Genomic DNA, 19,870 nt, shown 5'->3' with positions numbered 1-19,870 from the left:
ATGGCCACTAATTCATTGTTAGCCTCAGGAGTAGAAAAATCTTTGAAATATGGTAATGGTCTTATAATATTGCTGAAGTGTTTCTTCAATTTTAATGATCAAACAAATTTGAATACATCTAACCTTGTCTGAACATAGTTAAAGTCTTCTTCCTGGCAAAATGAGTGGTGGATGACATGAATCTAATGCTAGATATGTACCACCTACAGGAACAGTTACGCTCTACTCAACCATCTGACATTATGAATGTTGATATCAATCAAGCTGTATCAGTGGCAGAAGGCGAAGGTATTAGCATCACAAGTAATGATCCAACATCCTTTAAACCAACTTCTAGGTTTATTCCTATAACCGGAAAAGATGCAGTTGATATTTACAGTGAATTGGTGTCTAATGATTTAAAACAACTGTGTACTAAAACACTTTCTAAGCATAAAAAAATACCACAACAACAACGGGACTACCTTGCTTTGGTCAACAAATTAGCTATGAACTCTGATTGTATTGTAAGAAATGCAGATAAAGGCAGGAATGTGGTACTTTGGGATAAACAGAAGTATCTACTGGAAGCATATAAACAGCTGAACAATCGTTTAAACTATGTCAAAATATCCGAACCAATCATGCAGAACAGTCATGTCCTGTGCAATTGTATGTTATGTGATTGGTATACAAGAGGTCTATTGAAACAAGAAGAAATGAATTTTCTAAAAATCAGCAACCCAGTGACACCTGTATTATATTTAATACCTAAAATACACAAAGATCAACTCAATCCACCAGGCCGCCCCATCATTTCAGCTATCAATAGTGCTTTAGCCAATACTTCTAAGTTTGTAGATTCTTTTTTATGTCCTTTGACGAAATGTCTTCCATCATATAGTCAAGATACAGGAGATTTTCTTAAACGAGTATATGATTTACCTTGGGAAAGGGATTTTCTACTGGCAACTATCGCTGTGACAAGCTTGTACACCAGTATTCGCCATGAAGATGGCCTAAATGCAGTCACATTTTTTTTAGGCAATCGACCAGTCAAATTCTGGGCACATACTCAGATGTTAATTGAAATGACGGCCTTTTGTCTGAAAAATAATTACTTTCTTTTCAATGGTGATTTATATCATCAGACATGCGGTACGGCGATGGGCACCTGCTTCGCCCCCAGCTTTGCTAATTTGCATATGGGCTGGTGGGAGGAGCAGGTGGTCCAAAAATTGTACCCGATAATCTGGCAATATAATGTGATGCATTGGAGCAGATTCATCTATGACCTTTTCATCGTGTGGAAAGGTTCCAAGGATTCTTTAATTGACTTCATTACAAGTCTACAAACAAACAACCTGAATCTAAAATTTACCAGTGCCATCAGCGACACCACAGTCAATTTGTTAGACCTAACCATCTACATTGACAAAGGCAAATTAGAAACAGTTTTGTATTGCAAACCCATGTCAGGCAACACTTTGCTACATGCTAAGAGTTTCCAGTTGTGATGCGGAATTAAAAACATTACATACACGCTTTCAAGCGAGGGGGTACCCAGATTAATGTATAGACTCAGCTATTTTGGAAGCTAAGAAAAGAGCAAGGGAAGATATCTTGTTTAAGAAAAGCAACACTAGAAAGAAAAAAGAAACTCCAAACGTAAATGAGTGCAGGATGATAACCACATTTAACACACAACATACATATGTGAGGAACATCTTAGCCAAACACTGGCACCTAATCAGGAACGATCCAGTGCTGGGAAAAATTGTGCAGAAAAAGCCCCAACTAAAATTTAGAAAAGCTAGAAGTTTCAAAGAAATGTTGGTCAGTAATGTACTGAAAACAGTGCCTAAAAAACCATCCAAGATGTGGTTGAACAAAAAAGATGGCTTCATCAAATGCACTAAGTGCAAAGCTTGTGTCCATGGGACTAACATCACCAAGTACACATCAGGACTAGCTAGTAAAGAATTTAAAATCAGAGGTCATTATACTTGCAGAACTGATCCTGCTTTCTACGTGCTTCAGTGTCCTTGTGGCCTGAGGTACGTAGGCAGCACGATTCTACCAGTCCACAAAAGAGTGTTGCAACATTTAAGAGCCATCAAGAATGGAGACAAAGCGTATCCGGTGGCACGCCACTTTGAGCGACATCACCCAAAAAATATAACTGGTTTATCCTACTATGTGATAGACGCAGTGAAATTAAATGAGAGAGAGGGCAACTGTGAGAAACATCTGAGAAGATTGGAATCTATGTATATAATAAAATTAAACTGCAAAACTCCTGCAGGTTTAAACATGGAAGAAGATTTGCATACTCATTTGTAAATAATTACAGGATTTAGAATAACAAGCTTTTCCCTTTACCGTTTTTTAACCATTTCACATTGCACACAAAAAAAAATTCCTTTTGGTGTTATGAGGGAACCACACACCACTATGGTCACAAAAAAGATTGTAGATAACTTCATTAATCGTTGCCCACTTGGGCTGAAACAGCTGTAGTACAATGTGTAGACACTAGATACTGATACCAGCCGAAATACGTTTGTATTTGTACTTATTTGTGCATTCAACGAGTATCATTAAGCAAGTGTTCATTTATGATACAATAGGCATTAGCCGTTTGTAAACAAGCGTGTGTTTGTAATCCATGCGGGACATTATGACTGTCGATAACTTCATTAATTGCTGCCCACTTGGGCCAGAACATTTATAGTATAGCGTGCTGACACGAGGCACAGATACTGGCTGGAATACGCTTGTATTTGCACACAACTGTGTATTTAATGAGTATTATTAAGAAATTGTTTAATTAAGATACATTCAGGCATCAACCTTTTATGAAATAACGTGTGTCTGTAGTCTATGCGGGATACTATGACTTTATATAATGCTAGTAATTAATTGTGGATAATAATTTCATCCAAGATGTATTTATGCATTTGAGAATGATATTTCCCCTTTATTGCAATCATTGAGAATAATTTTGAATTTATTTACAGTCATGACAGATGAAAACTACGAGTCTTTCTTTTAACACACTGTGTTTGTAGTTTGTAGTGACCTTAGTTTTAGTTTTGGTGCGTTTAAAAATGGCGATTAACTTTATTTACACTGTTGGTGAACAAGCCTGCAGGTCAGGCGAAACGCGTCCAGCAGCTGGCGAATAAATATATTTTCAGCACAAGACACGGCGTCGTCATCCTTTACTAGAAGGAACTTTGTTGCTAATTCATTACGGACCTTGCTGGGTTGGTCCATCAAGACGACGCGCCCTTTGGTTTGGAGCCGTGGCAGGGACAACCGAGCACCTTTCGCATTGTTTATATATATATATAGGAGGTCTGGTAACTATCGGATCTCTAACTGGGGACACTGTGATGGATTGAGAGAGGTGCATGGACTTCGAGGCCCATCTGCGGGCTTGAAATTGGCGGCAGGCTAATTATGCGTGGACTGATCTATATCAACGTGGACTTCATGGCCCAGCATTCCTCGCTCCAATCGCGAGGAGCGGTCTATTTAGGCCGGATTTTCGGGCATACTCATGACCCAACATCCTTTGCTCCAAGCGGGAGGAGTGGCCCATCCAGGGCGGACCATTTCGCATTTTAAGAGGCAGGTCCACGGAGCGCACATTTTCAGCACGTCTTTGCCTCTGAGGAAGAAGCTTTCCCATGCTTCGAAACGCGTCAGGCTGTTAAGGCTGTTGAACTGCTTAAGCATTCGTTGTCTCTGCGCCCCTTGTACCAATAAAGGGCTTGTACCTACAAACAGTGTCAGAGTGCCTCCCAATGCAAGGGTAACCTTTGGAGCAACGAGATATATATTTATATATATAAATATATATATATATAAATATATATATATATATATATATATATATATATATATATATATATATATATATATATATTCCAAAACACCATGCCCTCAGGCGAGGCAGCACACGAGCAGCACCGCAATCCAGTGGGTAGAAGACACATCAGCATGCCGGTGTCAGCTTGTCAGTCGTTCTTCGCCTGACGCGTTTCTGAGCCGTTCGCTCGTCATCAGAGGCTCGACTGTCCTTGGCGCTTAACACTCCCACTATTTATTCAAATAAAACTCAATTGAGTTTGAAACGCTGCATTGTGGGATACATAGTAAGTGTTAATTCCCTGAATGGGAGCGCCACAGCTGAAAAATGAAAAGCCCCGAATGGGCCCCAGAATACTGTGTGTCCATTAATCCCTTGATGCTGCTTCACCTCAGACTTTAGTGATTTCAAGTCCGTGACCCCCATAAAATCGGGGTGGTGCATGCCTCCACGGCAGGGCCGCCGCGTATCAATTCCAAATCACCATGCCCTCAGGCGAGGCAGCACACGAGCAGCACCGCAATCCAGCGGGTAGAAGACACATCAGCATGCCGGTGTCAGCTTGTCAGTCGTTCTTCGCCTGACGCGTTTCTGAGCCGTTCGCTCGTCATCAGAGGCTCGACTGTCCTTGGCGCTTAACACTCCCACTATTTATTCAAAGAAAACTCAATTGAGTTTGAAACGCTGCATTGTGGAATACATAGTAAGTGTTAATTCCCTGAATGGGAGCGCCACAGCTGAAAAATGAAAAGCCCCGAATGGGCCCCAGAATACTGTGTGTCCATTAATCCCTTGATGCTGCTTCACCTCAGACTTTAGTGATTTCAAGTCCGTGACCCCCATAAAATCGGGGTGGTGCATGCCTCCACGGCAGGGCCGCCGCGTATCAATTCCAAAACACCATGCCCTCAGGCGAGGCAGCACACGAGCAGCACCGCAATCCAGCGGGTAGAAGACACATCAGCATGCCGGTGTCAGCTTGTCAGTCGTTCTTTGCCTGACGCGTTTCTGAGCCGTTCGCTCGTCATCAGAGGCTCGACTGTCCTTGGCGCTTAACACTCCCACTATTTATTCAAATAAAACTCAATTGAGTTTGAAACGCTGCATTGTGGGATACATAGTAAGTGTTAATTCCCTGAATGGGAGCGCCACAGCTGAAAAATGAAAAGCCCCGAATGGGCCCCAGAATACTGTGTGTCCATTAATCCCTTGATGCTGCTTCACCTCAGACTTTAGTGATTTCAAGTCCGTGACCCCCATAAAATCGGGGTGGTGCATGCCTCCACGGCAGGGCCGCCGCGTATCAATTCCAAAACACCATGCCCTCAGGCGAGGCAGCACATGAGCAGCACCGCAATCCAGCGGGTAGAAGACACATCAGCATGCCGGTGTCAGCTTGTCAGTCGTTCTTCGCCTGACGCGTTTCTGAGCCGTTCGCTCGTCATCAGAGGCTCGACTGTCCTTGGCGCTTAACACTCCCACTATTTATTCAAATAAAACTCAATTGAGTTTGAAACGCTGCATTGTGGGATACATAGTAAGTGTTAATTCCCTGAATGGGAGCGCCACAGCTGAAAAATGAAAAGCCCCGAATGGGCCCCAGAATACTGTGTGTCCATTAATCCCTTGATGCTGCTTCACCTCAGACTTTAGTGATTTCAAGTCCGTGATATATATATATATTGAAACCAAGATGCCCAAAGCATTTGAGAGCGCACTCGACTTTCAGAGGAAACCAAAGGTTTATTTTCAAGAAAAAGCGAGCATCAGCATTCAAATAATGTCTTTTTCCTTCTGACGCGTTTCGAGGCCATTGCCTCTTAGTCATGGATGATTAGCATGTTTCTCAGCAGATGACTCCGATCGTTGCGCTTGTCACGTGTCTCATTTAAATATCCCAAGTGGGCTTTGCAAAGTGCGTAAATGGATCAGTTGCATGCTAGGACTTGTAGTCCACAATCAGAGTCTCTAATTATTTTTAACCACAGTGGGCTCCGCTTTGAAGATGCTGTATTTAATCTTGTATTTCCCACAGTGGGGCAAGAAGCTGAAGCCTGTTTGTATTATTCGCCTCCGAAGTGCTGTAATGTGAGTCAAGGCACAGTTCCGACTCCCAGCCTCTCAATGGTGAAGAGATGGTGCAGCTCTCAACGGCAGGGCTGCCGTATTCGTATTTTGAAACCAAGATGCCCAAAGCATTTGAGAGCGCACTCGACTTTCAGAGGAAACCAAAGGTTTATTTTCAAGAAAAAGCGAGCATCAGCATTCAAATGCTTTGGGCATCTTGGTTTCAATATATATATATATAGATATATATTATTATTATTTTTTTTCAAAACCAAACATTCCTTGACCTCCAATTATGGCGAAAAAGAATAGGCGAACTCCACTTTGTGGCAATGAAATGTATTTTTATGACTCTCTTCTGCCTGCCATGACGTGTTTCGGCCGGTACAACGGCCTTGATCACATAAGGCTGGCTTTGCGGAAAGAGTATTTTTAAATTGCTAGACCCGTGTCATGTGATACAGAAACATGGTAGACAGACTTAATCCTAATGGTAATAATGAAGAAAGTGCATATGATCAATGTTTGAATACATAAACCAACGTAACAGATTACCACATTTTATAAAATAAATCTCAATTTCCACCTGTATTCAATAGTCAGTATGATCATATTGGCATATAATTGCAATTGCATTATTGTAATTTCAGACTGTTTCAGTGATCTCTTAAAACAGCTACGTAGCCTATATTGTTATCAACTGATACCGCATCAAAATGCTCTCACCATAACATAGATCATATGAAACTAGTTAAAACCTAGATAAAACCTGGCAATATCATTGGGCACACACAGTATATTAATAAATAAATATATATAAATATATAAATAAATATGAGTAATCACTTTATAAATACATAACTAAAATAAATATATGTGCCCACAATAACTGCTTAAATGCAATTTGAAATGTGCCAAAGTATATAAAATATGTGGCTGATATATCACCAGGTTAATGTTACTGATGCATTGGAATAACAGTGTCTGAAAAACCTCCGCCTGATCTATACATGGGATAATTACATTGAATCATAGACTGTTGCGACAATTAATATCTGTGTAAGTCTGTGGGGGCTGTAAACAAATACCATGATTAATCCCCTAAATTGGAGAGTGCTACCTGTAAACAATACATCATAAGTGTGCAATTATTGCTGAAAAAGTGCAAAAGTACCAATGATGTGCAAAAAATGCTAAAGTCTAAAACGTGTTAAAACCCATTCATAATTCATGTAGATACTTTGATATCTGAAAGAGGTGTCATTTAATCATATAAACTGGTTAATATTATCATAACGGTTAATAAATATGTGGTCCTGAGGTAAAAAATAGGCCTAGAGCACATAAATAAATAACTAGATAAGTATGATAAAAGAAACTGGATGCATGTCAAAAAAGTCTATAGCTTTATCTGAGCATTTATAGAAACGTGTACAGATCTTCTGTAGTGTTCAGACCAAAGGGGGCCTTACTGTCTAATTCTATTATAAGGCGTGTCTCCAGTTGTCTCAGCATTCGTTCTCTGTTGCCACCCCGTTGTAGCTTTGGGATGGCATCAATCACATAATAAGTTAAACACTGGAGTTCATTATTATGTATTGCCTTAAAATGGCGAGCCACTGGATAAGTTGCATCGTTGTTTACAATGGCTCTTAGGTGTTGGAGAATGCGGGCATGCACTTGGAGCTTAGTACTGCCCACATAATTAAGGCTGCAAGCGCATGTGAGTACATACACCGCATACTCCGTGCGACATGTGTAGTGCCCCCTTATCTGTTTTTCTTTTGGATTGAACGATGTAGTATAGTGGGTTCGATTAATACCAAATTTGCAGGCTCTACAAGAGGTGCATTTATAGAAGCCTTTTCTAGGTTGGAGCCATGTATTGCAGGATGTGGTCTCGGGGCTACTTTTAACCAATAGGTTCCTCATGGACACTGCACGTCTGAAGGTAATCAAAGGGTTGCTTGGAAGGCAGGGTGCCAATACCGCATCAGTTTTTAGTATGGGCCAGATTTGATTAACAATTGCCCTCAACTGTCTGAGTGGTCTATTAAAAGTAGTGATGAGACGGGGAACCATATCTCCCTCCCCCCTGCTAGTGTGTTTTGTTACAGGAGTCCTGGTTTCTGTTCCCAATAAAGATACTCTTTTTCTCAATGCAGCTTTATCGCTGGCTTCCTTGAGAATGGTATCCCTGTATCCTCTGGCCTTAAATCTAACCAGACCCTCTTGAGTACATTTGCTGAGATCCTCCTTGGTGCTGCAAATCCTTTTTAGTCTAAGGAGTTCACCGTAGGGGATGCTCCTAATGAGGTGATTGGGGTGTGAACTCAACGCATGTAGGGTGGCATTCCCCGCTGTTGGTTTTCTATATAGTGTGGACTCAAGCTTGTCTCTTGATGCATAAATGATGGTGTCCAAAAATGCCACCTGTGTTTGATTTATATGTGTGGTGAATCTAAGGTTGGTGTTGTTGGTGTTTAATTCTGCTATGAACGAATTTGCACTCTCCAAGTCACCTTTCCATATCAGAAACACATCATCGATGTATCATAACAAATACAGTTCATGTTCCTCACATGTCTTGGCCAAAGATCCATTGAGAACCTGCTCCTCCCACCAGCCAACGTGAAGACACGCGTAGCTGGGGGAGAAGCAGGCTCCCATGGCCACCCCAAGTTTTTGATAGTAAAACTTGTTATCAAACATGAAAAAGTTATTAAACAAGCACCACTTAAACATTATGATTGTGATTGTGAAAAGTCAGAGGCCTTTTATCCAAGTAGTGTTTCACAGCTGTAAATCCAATTTGGTGTTTGATACTTGTATAGAGCGACTCTATATCCATCATAATCAGTAAAAAGTTTTCTTCCCATTTGATATTGTGGATCTTTTCAAGGAAGTCACTCGTATCCCTTATGTACGATGGGAGTGTTTGTACATGTATTTGCAAAAAATAGTCCATGTACTGCATAATCTGTTCGCTCATACCACCAATTGCCAAAATAATGGGTCTCCCGGGTATTGGATTCATCCCTTTATAAATTTTTGGAATAAGATACAGTGTTGGAATTATGGGGAAGTCGTTGATCATAAATTTGAACTCCTGCATAGAAATCAGTCCCTGTCTTTTCCACCCCATAAGGTCTTTTTTGAGGGTTTCCTTCGCTTTGTTGTATTCTGACAGGGTGGTTGTTGCATAGCATTCTGGATTAGACAGTTGTTGATAGGCCTCTTGAATATATTGGTCTCTAGGCCAAATCACAATATTCCCACCCTTATCCGATTTGTTAATGACTATATCTTTGTTGTTTTTTAGTTTGTGAACCAAATTCTCATATTGTACGTTGCGATGTTTGAGTCTCGCTTTACTGAAGTTGATTTTATGATATAGTTTTTTCATTTCATCCGTAACCCTTTCATGAAATATATCGATGGCATCTTTTGGCATCATGGGGTAGAAAGTAGACTTTGCTTTAAAAGGGATGATGCCTGCGCTGGGTGGAATCATTTTGAGTACTGTTAGTTTTTAGGTCTCGCCTGAGACAGCGCTTTAGCGCTGATCTGGCGAGACTTATTGTAAGCGAGTTTTGGAAGTGCAAACAGTGGCTTTTCAGGCCTCCAAATACAGTGCATGTGCGCCGTCCGGGCGCGCGCACCATTTGGAGGCCTGAAAGCACTCGTTTGCTTTCACTTTCGCGGCCCCTTTGATGTCCTCAGTGAGCCGCGCGCGGCCACTGAGGACATCAAAGTGCACACCATTTGCCACCCCCTTCCTGCTTGTTATTGTTTCCTTTGATCCCTATCTTTACCTTTCTCGATCTCACCCTCTCCCTGCCTTTTAGAACTGCGGCCGCACCACTGTGCCTGCCCCCACTCCCCCCTCCCACTCCCTCCTTGTCAACTTCAGTGCGCGCTTGTTTGGAAATTCTCAGGTTGTGAAAATGTTTATATGAATAGTCAATTACAGTACAATAAACTTAATAAAAACTACCTTTCCATGAACTCTCAGTTGGTCTCGCAGTTACACGAGTTAAAGCTATTGGCATTGTAAATGACAATGGGCATTGTTATTTGCAATGTCAATAGCTCAAACTCACGTAAATGCGAGACCTAATGCATTGCAAATGCTTGTTCTTGAGTTGACGCCTGACTGTAAGTACTTAATTGCCCTTGATAATTTTCATTATCTAACTCATGTAGGGTCAACAGCGTGGTAGCATCTGAGGCTTGCAGAGAAGTATTGCTTGTTGCTCCTTGACTGGACTCAGCCTCTGTTCGCTGGTTACCATTTTTGATTGTGAAGAATTTTTTCAATTTCAGTTTTCTAATGTATTTGTTAATGTCTACTCGAGTTCTTCCGTAGTTAAAGTTGCTCTCCGGGAAGTAAGACAGCCCGAGAGCAAGTAGCTGGGTTTCCGCTTTAGTTAGGACCATAGTAGACAGGTTGATTACAGTGTTGTCACTTTCCCTTAACGCCTGCACCACTGTGGATTCCTCGATTTTCCTCTTCCTGTGCCTACGCCTTTCTCTGCACCGCTGGTTTCTTCATTGCCGGGCATTTTTACTGGATTCCGATTTCGTGGGCGCAGTGTCTGTAAGCGGTCTATCGCTAAAAAAGTAAGTTCTTCGCCTGGGCTTATTATGTTAGCATTATCAGTAATACTTTGTGCTCTCAATGTGCCATCCTCTGATTTGTTGTCACTCGTTAATGAGCCAGTTTCAGAGCCAGATGCTTCAGTGCTAGCTTCACTTGCCATGGTTTCCTTGCTCTGACATGGTGCATTCTGGGTAGTATTACCTGATCTTATCTTCTTAGCATTGTCATATTTACGAGAAAATGTAAATACTTGGCCCAGCTCATAGTCCGCTTTATCTTGTGCATACTTAAATGATTTTCGTGCTTTTATTTTGTCCTCATGTTTTCGCATCCTGTCGTCAATTTCTTTTTTCGTCTTGTTGATGTAATCCGTCTGTTCCAGTTTATTAAATTGTTCATTTAGACTTTGAATTTCCTTGAGTAACTCTTCATGGTCACTCTGAGCATATTTGACTAAAATCTTCACCAGATTCGTGTACGCTGCCAGATTGCTAGTAGCCCACTCCTTTAGCATATCAGGATTCGGGTTTTCAAACGATGGTGCCAACAAAATACATAGTCCACAAGGCACACGCACTGCTTCCTCGTATCTCTGTAATGATTTACTTTCCCACCATTTAGTTATTTCGTTTCTTGTACATTTTTCTAGTCGCTTAAGTATCGACTTTGCATCAGTTTGACTTTCATTAGGCTGCGTGGTTGAATTTTGCAGCGTTATGCTCGATAAATTCCTGGACAATTTGTCAGCTGCCTCCTCACGTTCCCGCAAAACGTCCCTTGACATTGCAGTAATTTAGGAGAGCCCCGCGTGTAATCTGATTACGCTAGGGAAAATCTTGTTGCCAGCACCTCCCCACCTGTGTTAAATGCCAGAATAAACTCAGAATAAAGGCAGATCTCACGATAGATTAAATCACTGCAGCCATTAGAGGGCTTCAGCCAGGGAAGGCATTGGGTCCCAACGGTATTCCTGTGGAGCTTTATAAGGAAGAGGCGGTCACTTTGGTGCCTCATCTGTTAAAAATGTACTAGGCCAGCCTAGAGATAGGAACACTTCCTAGAGACCAGCGCGTAGCGACACTAATAGCGATGCCAAAACCAGGTAAACCCCCACAGGAGTGTACCTCCTACCGTCCAATTTCGCGCCTTTACGCAGAAGTGAAAATACTTGCGAAAGCGCTGGCGTCCAGACTTCAGCCCCACCTCACGGCCCGGGTACACCCCGACCGATCCGGCTTTATGCCGGGTAGGAACATTGCGATGACCTTACGGATACTCCATGGCGTGCTGGCCCGCATACCAACCATCCAGGAGGAGGTGGTCATTCTCTCGCTGGATGCCAGTATGGCCTTCAACCGAGTGGAATGGCCCTTTCTTTTTGCGTTGCTGCAGCACTTTGATTTCGGGCCCAAATTCTGTGCCTCGATTCAACTGCTGTACGCACAACCGCTGGCGCAGGTGGTAGTCAATGGATGGCTCTCAGAGGACTTCCCTCTGGGGCATGGAACCAGGCAGAGATGTCCCTTGTCCCCCCTCCTGTTCGCTTTAGCGCTCGAGCCCTTGGCGGCATGGATAAGGATGGACCCAGTAATACGTGGGCTGAAGTGGGCAGAGGGTTGGGAGGACCGCATTTCCCTCTACGCAGATGATATCTTGCTATACATGGCAAACCCAGATGGTCCCTCTCCTGCTTGCTTGACATCTGCGAGTCCTACGGCAGGGTCTCCGGTTACACCATTAACTGGACAAAATCGGTATTATACATACGTAAGGGCCCTCCTCCACGCCTGCCCCGGAGTGTTATGATTCTGATCGCAGAAGATGGGTTCAAAAACCTTGGCATACACATCACGCCACAACCCACACAATTCTTCGAGCGTAATCTCCTGCCCCCCCTGAAGAGACTCCGTAGTGATGTGAAATGGTGTCATTCCCTGCCGTTGACGCTCCTGGGGAGGTTGGCGTTGTTCAAAATGATGGCTTTACCCAGGTTTTTATATACTTTACAAAACACACCTGCCCCAGTGTCTAACTCCTACTTCAAGTCTATCGAGGCGGAGGTGAGACACCTCCTGTGGGAGGGGAAGCCCCCACGAATAGCGATGTGCAAACTTATACGGAGTTGGTATGATGGGGGAATTGCCCTTCCCAACATTCAATTATACTATTGGGCCTCTCAGCTTATAGTGGCTAATCAATGGCTTCACGCTCCACGGGAAGAGCCAGCACTGCATATGGACAGGCACACTCTAGGCGCGGACGGAGTCCTAGGCGCCCCATACAAAATATCTCGTAAAAAGGCACTGATCGGCCCCGCGACACACACCGTGCAGGTATGGTTTACAGCACAGTGCGCGCTTGGGTGGGAGGGAGTGATGACACAACACACGCCACTCTGGGACACCCCTAGGTTGGGCACTCTGCGCCCAACCTTGGGGTGGGATCTAATAGGCATTTCCATGGTTGGGGACCTGTGTAAAAAGGGGGGAGTAGTCACTTTTGCTCAGCTACAGGCATCGTATCAAATGGCAGGGATGGAGCAATATCGCTACATGCAAATAAAACACGCACTAACGAAGGCAATGCCTCCGGTAACTGACCTCCCCGAGTCCTCGTCACTTGAAGATCGATTGTTAACAGACTGTCTTACCAAAAAAAAAGCAATTTCTCTAACATATCGCAAACTGGTCAATAATCAGATAGATCCCACGCACATTCTTAGAGACAAATGGCAAACTGAGGTGGGAGAGATGGACGAGCAGGACTGGCAGGAGGCGCTGGCGTCCCCGCGGGAGGTGGCGATCCCATCCAGGCTAAAACTCGTGCAACTTAAAATATTGCACAGAACATATTACACCAGAACTACACTCTATAAAATAGGGAGGATCGGCATGCCGCTCTGTCTTCAGGGGTGTGGGTTAGCGGGTTCTCTTTATCACACACTATGGGATTGTCCCTACATCACACAATATTGGAAGGCAGTCATGGCCACGATCACTCGAGTTTGTGGCCTCAATGTCTCCCTGGAACCTAGAAGATGCCTACTCAATATGTGGGAACCAACAGACCTCAACCATGCAGAGCAGGACTGGGCGACCCTGGGGATTACAATAGCCAAACGGAATACTGCTCAGCACTGGGAGGCACAAACGATCCCTTCTCACCAACAGTGGTGTCGTGACTTAGACAGCACTGTGATAGCGGAGAAAGCAGTGTTCATCCATACAGGGTGTCCACGTAAATGGATGCGAGTGTGGGGGAAATGGAACACATTTCGAGGGAACTTATGCGCCCTGCCTCCAGAGGAACCAGATCCCGTACTGAGTGAATGAGAAACCCAGATAGTGCTATGCTAGGGTTATGTTCTGCCATGTCAATTCTAATGGGTACTGTGGAGAAGCAACAGTGCATATGTGTGATGTACTGTGTGGCGCCGGCACATATAACGCTAGAACTGCAAACTATACAAAGTATACGAGATTGTAATCAGCTTTGTTGAACGCGAATAACAATAAAGTTTAAAAAAAATAATAATAATAAGTTTGCTCCATGAACCATGAACCATAAATCACAAACAATCTCAATGGTCCAAGTTAGCTTTCTTATGTGACTTTAGCTATATATCTTACTATAAAATCCACAACCTTTTGTTCCGTCTTTGTGACTGTAATCATGATCACACGGACCCGGTCTCCTTGCAATGGTGCGTCTTCATAGCTGGACACACCGTAAACAATTTCCGTAGAGATTTGTCCTTGAACGAAAATGCACTCACAAACAGGTTCTCTTTGAGGTTTATAAATTCTCTTCCAGGGGATACTCATCAATAGTCATAAGCACTTAATAGTGTCGCCCATGTGTTGGGACCCCGGTGCTTTAACAATAATATATGAACATATAATCATATATATAAAGATATATATATATAATATTATGCATATATCTACAATATACACACATGTATATAAATATGCAGCCCCAAATTGAAAACTAGGCTCAAATATGCCAATATGGCATTGTATTTTTCATTTGAAAAGCATCATATAAAATAACATTTACAAAATATAGAGAAATGTACTCTCAGCTTGTTTGAAAAACAGCCTTTATTTTTAGAGAAAAAGGCAAGGTGATAGCAGGCAGATTAGCCTAGAAGGCTGCATATAGAACACTCAGAGAAAAAACTGGTGCCGTGCCTTTAAGACCTACAGGACCTCCAAGCTTCCATCATGCCCCACAGGTGACAGTTAGGTCAATTCTTTTTACCGGCTCCTTCTGTGAGGATCCTGGAGCATTGAGCTCGTCAGTTAGTGTTTTTGTGTCACTAATTGGTCTTTTCAAGTGAGATTTTGTCTTCACTCGACGTTTTTAGTACTTATTGTACTAGTTCCATCATTTTTTCTGACTTTCCAGCTATTTTTCCTTTCAGAATGCCAGCCTTATTTAATAAGTGCCCTTCCTGTGGGAAGAAAATGGCTAAGTCAGATCCGCACTCGGTCTGTATTGCTTACCATCTACACACAGGTCTAATAAGTGCTACTACTGCCAGCAGTTTTTGAGAAGAAACCTTTGTGAAAGGGAGAAGATTAAGCTGCATGCCATGCAGGAGAGAGGAAAGGAGTCCATAAGGGGCAGGGAAGGACCCTCTAAACAGCCCTCCTCTCAAAGAAGATCAGAGCACAACAAAAAGGCAGAAAAACAACGAAATTGGTCAAATTCGCGGTCAAGGAAACGGTCGACGTTGAAAATACCCTTGTGCTCTTCTTCAGCATCAAAATCTCCAGTGCCAAGATCAGCGTCGAAGACTGTATCGCCAGCTAAGACTTCTCACCAACCGACATCGACACCCTCTCGCAGGATGTCCGAGTCCAGCTACCTACAATGGTGGAAGGCAGACAATCAACGTCGAAGACACATCGGAGTCAGGTAAGGTTGCCGTCGAGAACCTCAGCGCCGATGTCGAGAACTCCACTGATGTCGAAGGTGCTTAGAATGCCGACACCAAACCTGGGGCAGACGACTGCCCATGGCCAATCGACTGCTTCATGCCGACAGAAGGGCGAGCATCGCTGTCGAGGAGGTCGACATCGAGGAAATCACGGGCAAGGAAGTCGCCTTCGACGTCGAGAAGGTCATCTTTGATGTTGAGAAGGTCTCCGGCAAGGGGGTCGCCATCGAGGAGGTCGATGTCGAGGAGGTCGACGTAGAGACCAACTTCCATCAATAGGTCTCCACCGGCCAAGAGACTCAGAACAGATCGTTCACCAGCGTCGACGTCGAGGGATCCGTCGACATCGAGGGAGACCCACTATCTAACTGCTAAAGGCCTGACGTTGAGGAGTGCTTCATTCCCTCCAGAACTAAGAATCGTTCAGGTCACGCTGGAGGGTTTTCCGGCTCCAGAGCACCATACACCTCCTACTAATCTCTCCCCGAGATGGTTGGAGAGCATAAAGAACTGGAGGATGCAGAAAATTACCCCTGGATCAGAATACTCTCAGATAAACTCGCCTTCTCATTCTCCTGATAGGCAAGTGAGACATTCCACTCCTCAAAAGTCTACAACCTCAAGGAGACATAGATCAAAATCTCCCCTTCATCGCTGTAGGTCTAAATCTAGGCATCATTCCCCTAGAGAGCGAAGACACAGTTCTCCTTCATGGTCTTCTGAATCCACTTCTTCGAAGTCTGATTACTCTCCAACTTTGTCATCCACTCCACCGACTAGAGTATCGCCAGTGGATGATATTGTCTGTGTAGAGGGGTTTCGAAGCTCAACATCGAAATGCCTACAGCTGTCCCCTCGACATCTGTCATATTTGAGACTCTGCATCACAGATCCTCCACTAGACCTCTTCTTCCTTTGGTGCCTGGTTTGCTAGAACCGGCTCTCCATACCTTCCTGACACCAGCTTCAGTGGGAGTGGCTCCTTCAAGGATACTAAAGAAGTACAGAGCCCCAGAACAGGACCCTCTTTTTTCTGAGATATGACCCACCCCCGGACTCTGTAATTGTATCAGCAACCAGGAAGGGTCACATGGGAGCCTCCTCATCTGCTGTTCCCTCTGACAAAGACAGCAAAGCCATGGACTCCATTGGAAAGACGATGTGCAACACCTCTGCCTCTTACATGAAGGTGGCCAGTGCCTCTGCTCTTCTAGGTCGATATGACCGTTCACTGTGGGACACTCTCTCACGTTTTACTGAACAATTGCCAAAGAAAGATCTGGAAGATTTTCAGGGGATTCTGCACCAAGGAGGGCTTGTGGCGAATCAAGTCATCAGCGCTGCTGCCGATGTCTCAGACCTTGCTGCCCATGGTTATTTCACTGGCATCTGTGCTAAGAGATTCTCATTGCTGAGACTCATGGGCTAAAAACCAGAGGGGCAGCACATGATTCTCAACCTCCCCTTCAATGGCTCTCTTTGGCTCTCACGTGGACGATGAGATGTTGAAGGATAAAAATCAATTGTACTGTTTATTTGCACCATGTAAAGTTAGCACAATGTATCTATGATGGTAATTCTGACCAGATAAATACCTATTCATATGTCTTAGAAGAAGCATTTCCCTCGTTTCTTGCTACACTACGAAAAGGGCCGAAAACCATACTGCGGCCATCTTGGTTTGCGATAGACAATGTGTCAGATCACGTGGTTTCTTTTGCCTACCGTCTTCATGATTTAGTTCGTGCCAGCCCAGAGACAGGTTAGTTGTATTTACGGCCGAGGCCCAAGGTCACATCTGCTGTAGGGAGTATTAAGCAAATTCCTTCAGGCCCTGGGACGAAAAGGGAGTCACCCTGCCGACCTCCTCTGTATAGATAGCACCCTTTTATGTGAGACTGAAACTGAACACAGTATGAGCTCATCCAGGAGCCCATGGACTAAGTGGTATTTTTCCACTTGGAAGGCTTTGTATGATGAATCTGTTATGTATATAAGTGTGGTTTTGTCAAGGGGCCAGCAGTCTTCCTCGGCGCACCTGATGGGTGAGGATCGATGAGGCTCCTCTATATAGAGTTTTGCTTTGGCCAATAATGCTTCTGAACCTTCTCCGTTGCCGACTGACTATTATTTAAAATATATTGCGGGCCACTGGTAAGTGTGGCCCTTGGGATTTTTTGTTGAGTACTTCAGTTGGCGACTCTGGTGGGGCCCCTTGATAGGGTCTTTTTCCTCCCCCGTAGTCGGGTGGTAGGATTGAGGGCGTCCTGGTCGGGCGGGTGGAGAAGAGGGATTTTACTTTTTCCTTCTCCCTGACTTTTGACACTTCCATTCCGCAGCCCCGATCAGGGTGTCCTCTGCTGCTAGTAGCCCTTCACCGGGGTCCTACGGGCTTAACCCAGGAGCTGACCGTGTTGGTCCCAAGAAGTTGGCAGCGGAGAACGAACGTCCTTACCTGGATGCACCCGGTGAGTAATTTGTTTGTTTGACGCACGCTTTTGAGCGGTGCATATGTAACAGTTAACTGTATTTTGATTTGGGGGTCATGAGTACCCTAGGAGAATTACGGAGGTCTTGCAGGGTGGTCCGGTAGGGACTGACTGTAGAGACGCCGCGGATCTTTTGTGATTTGGGGGCACTGCTCAGATGCCTGGTTGTTACCTGTGTGTAACGCATGGCCGGATTGTATTCGGAAAAGCCTGTGACTATAATTGGGTAGCCGTGAGATATACCTGAGGTGATGCTCGCACCACATCAGAACAGTCTCAGTGGTAAACCAAGGAGGTCATAGGATGGTCTGTAGTCCAGTCCGTGGTCGCACCTGTCTGACTGCCTCTTGTCAGTCTTTTTGAAAAGACTGCTCGTTGTGATTCTGTTGGTCCGGTTTTGAATAATTCTCCACGAACGGGAGTCGACGGGCTCGGTTCGTTTGTTTGGATGCATCAAGTTTGAATAAGTTGGTTGAGGTCGAACTGCAAAAAACATTATATAGGAACAATCAATATGTGTTATATGTGATACAAGAATTTGTTTGTACGTTATTGGTGTTTGTCTGTTAACTAACAATGCCGTGCTTCAGTAAATTGAATTGTTTTGGTTGTTGTTGTCGGGCTGGTGGCTCTCGTTTGGCAGAAAGCCAGCCTGCCCCACGGGAGGGCAGTCCCAACCATTTCATGTACATAAAACACGAAATAACTCCTCTACTGTTTAATACTTTGTGGCATAAGTATACCAAAGGTAATGAAGAATTGCAATGGCCTCAAACGGGTTCCTTCGATGAGAAGAAAATTGCCTTTTTACAGGATCAGTTATTTTCTAGACGTAGTAGGCAGTCTATGTTTGATGCATTAAACACCTGGCAGAAGGAATCTAAGCGGAGGCGAATGAGAGAAGAGAAATTAGCTAGAGTTAAAGCGGGGCAAACAGTTACTCAGAAGGCTATTGCCTACGACAGAGCCCGAACAGAAGAAGGGATTGAATGTGTGAATCGTGAGTTCCGATTACAGGCCGATAAAAGTTATGTGACTCGGCCCGAAGCTGAAGATGAAATTGGAGATTTATTGGACTTGCGTCCACCACCCCCATATGTCCCACAACGGTTATACCCGGCGGTATCAGGTGCCCCGGTATCAGCCGTTGCAGGTCCAGTCGCCCCTGCGCAAGGTTCAGCTGTGACGACGGAAGCTCCCGCTGCGTCAGCACCTTTACCCCCTCCCCTCCTTGCGCCTCAAACCAATTTGTCCCGGTTGTCCTCGTCTGTTACAGAGATTATGACTCTATTGCCCAATTTGTTGTCATCTGCGACAGCTGGAAATCTTCAGCTGTCACCCGGGTCAGCACATTCTCCCCATGTGTTGACCTCTTCCTCGGCGAGCGCAACTCCCTTACCAGCTGTGTCCACTCCAGTACATCCGCCCGGTTTTCTTGAAGGCAAGAAACTGTTTACCCGGTCAGCCTTAAAATTGAAGGAAAGGGAGGTCATTGCGATGGATGCGACAGCCTATTTACACTTTGGCCGACATATGGAGCACTATGAAAGACTATGAGCCCGTGATGCAACAGCATGCGTTAGACCATATGGCTGCATGCCTGATATCATTATGGGAACAGGTTCATACAGGGGTGAAGGCTCCGGTAATATGGTATACTATTCATGACCATGCGCATAAATTTCAGTTAACCCCGGAGGAGGTGTACAAGAATGTTGTAACGTTGATTGGTTATAGAACCCGACTTCAAGCTGCTGGTCCTGCGGGTTCCGCGCATTTCCCAATGCGTGAGGTCCACCCTATTTATCATCCAGAAGTCACTGAAATAACAGATGCAGCAGGGGCGGTTACTCGCCCGCGAGTAGATGCTAGTTTTCAGGAGCAGTACCAGTGGATATATGGCGTCAGGT

Source organism: Triturus cristatus, chromosome 7 (genome assembly GCF_964204655.1).
Source record: "Triturus cristatus chromosome 7, aTriCri1.1, whole genome shotgun sequence".
Taxonomy (NCBI): domain Eukaryota; kingdom Metazoa; phylum Chordata; class Amphibia; order Caudata; family Salamandridae; genus Triturus; species Triturus cristatus.
Note: the sequence above shows the minus strand (reverse complement) of the source record.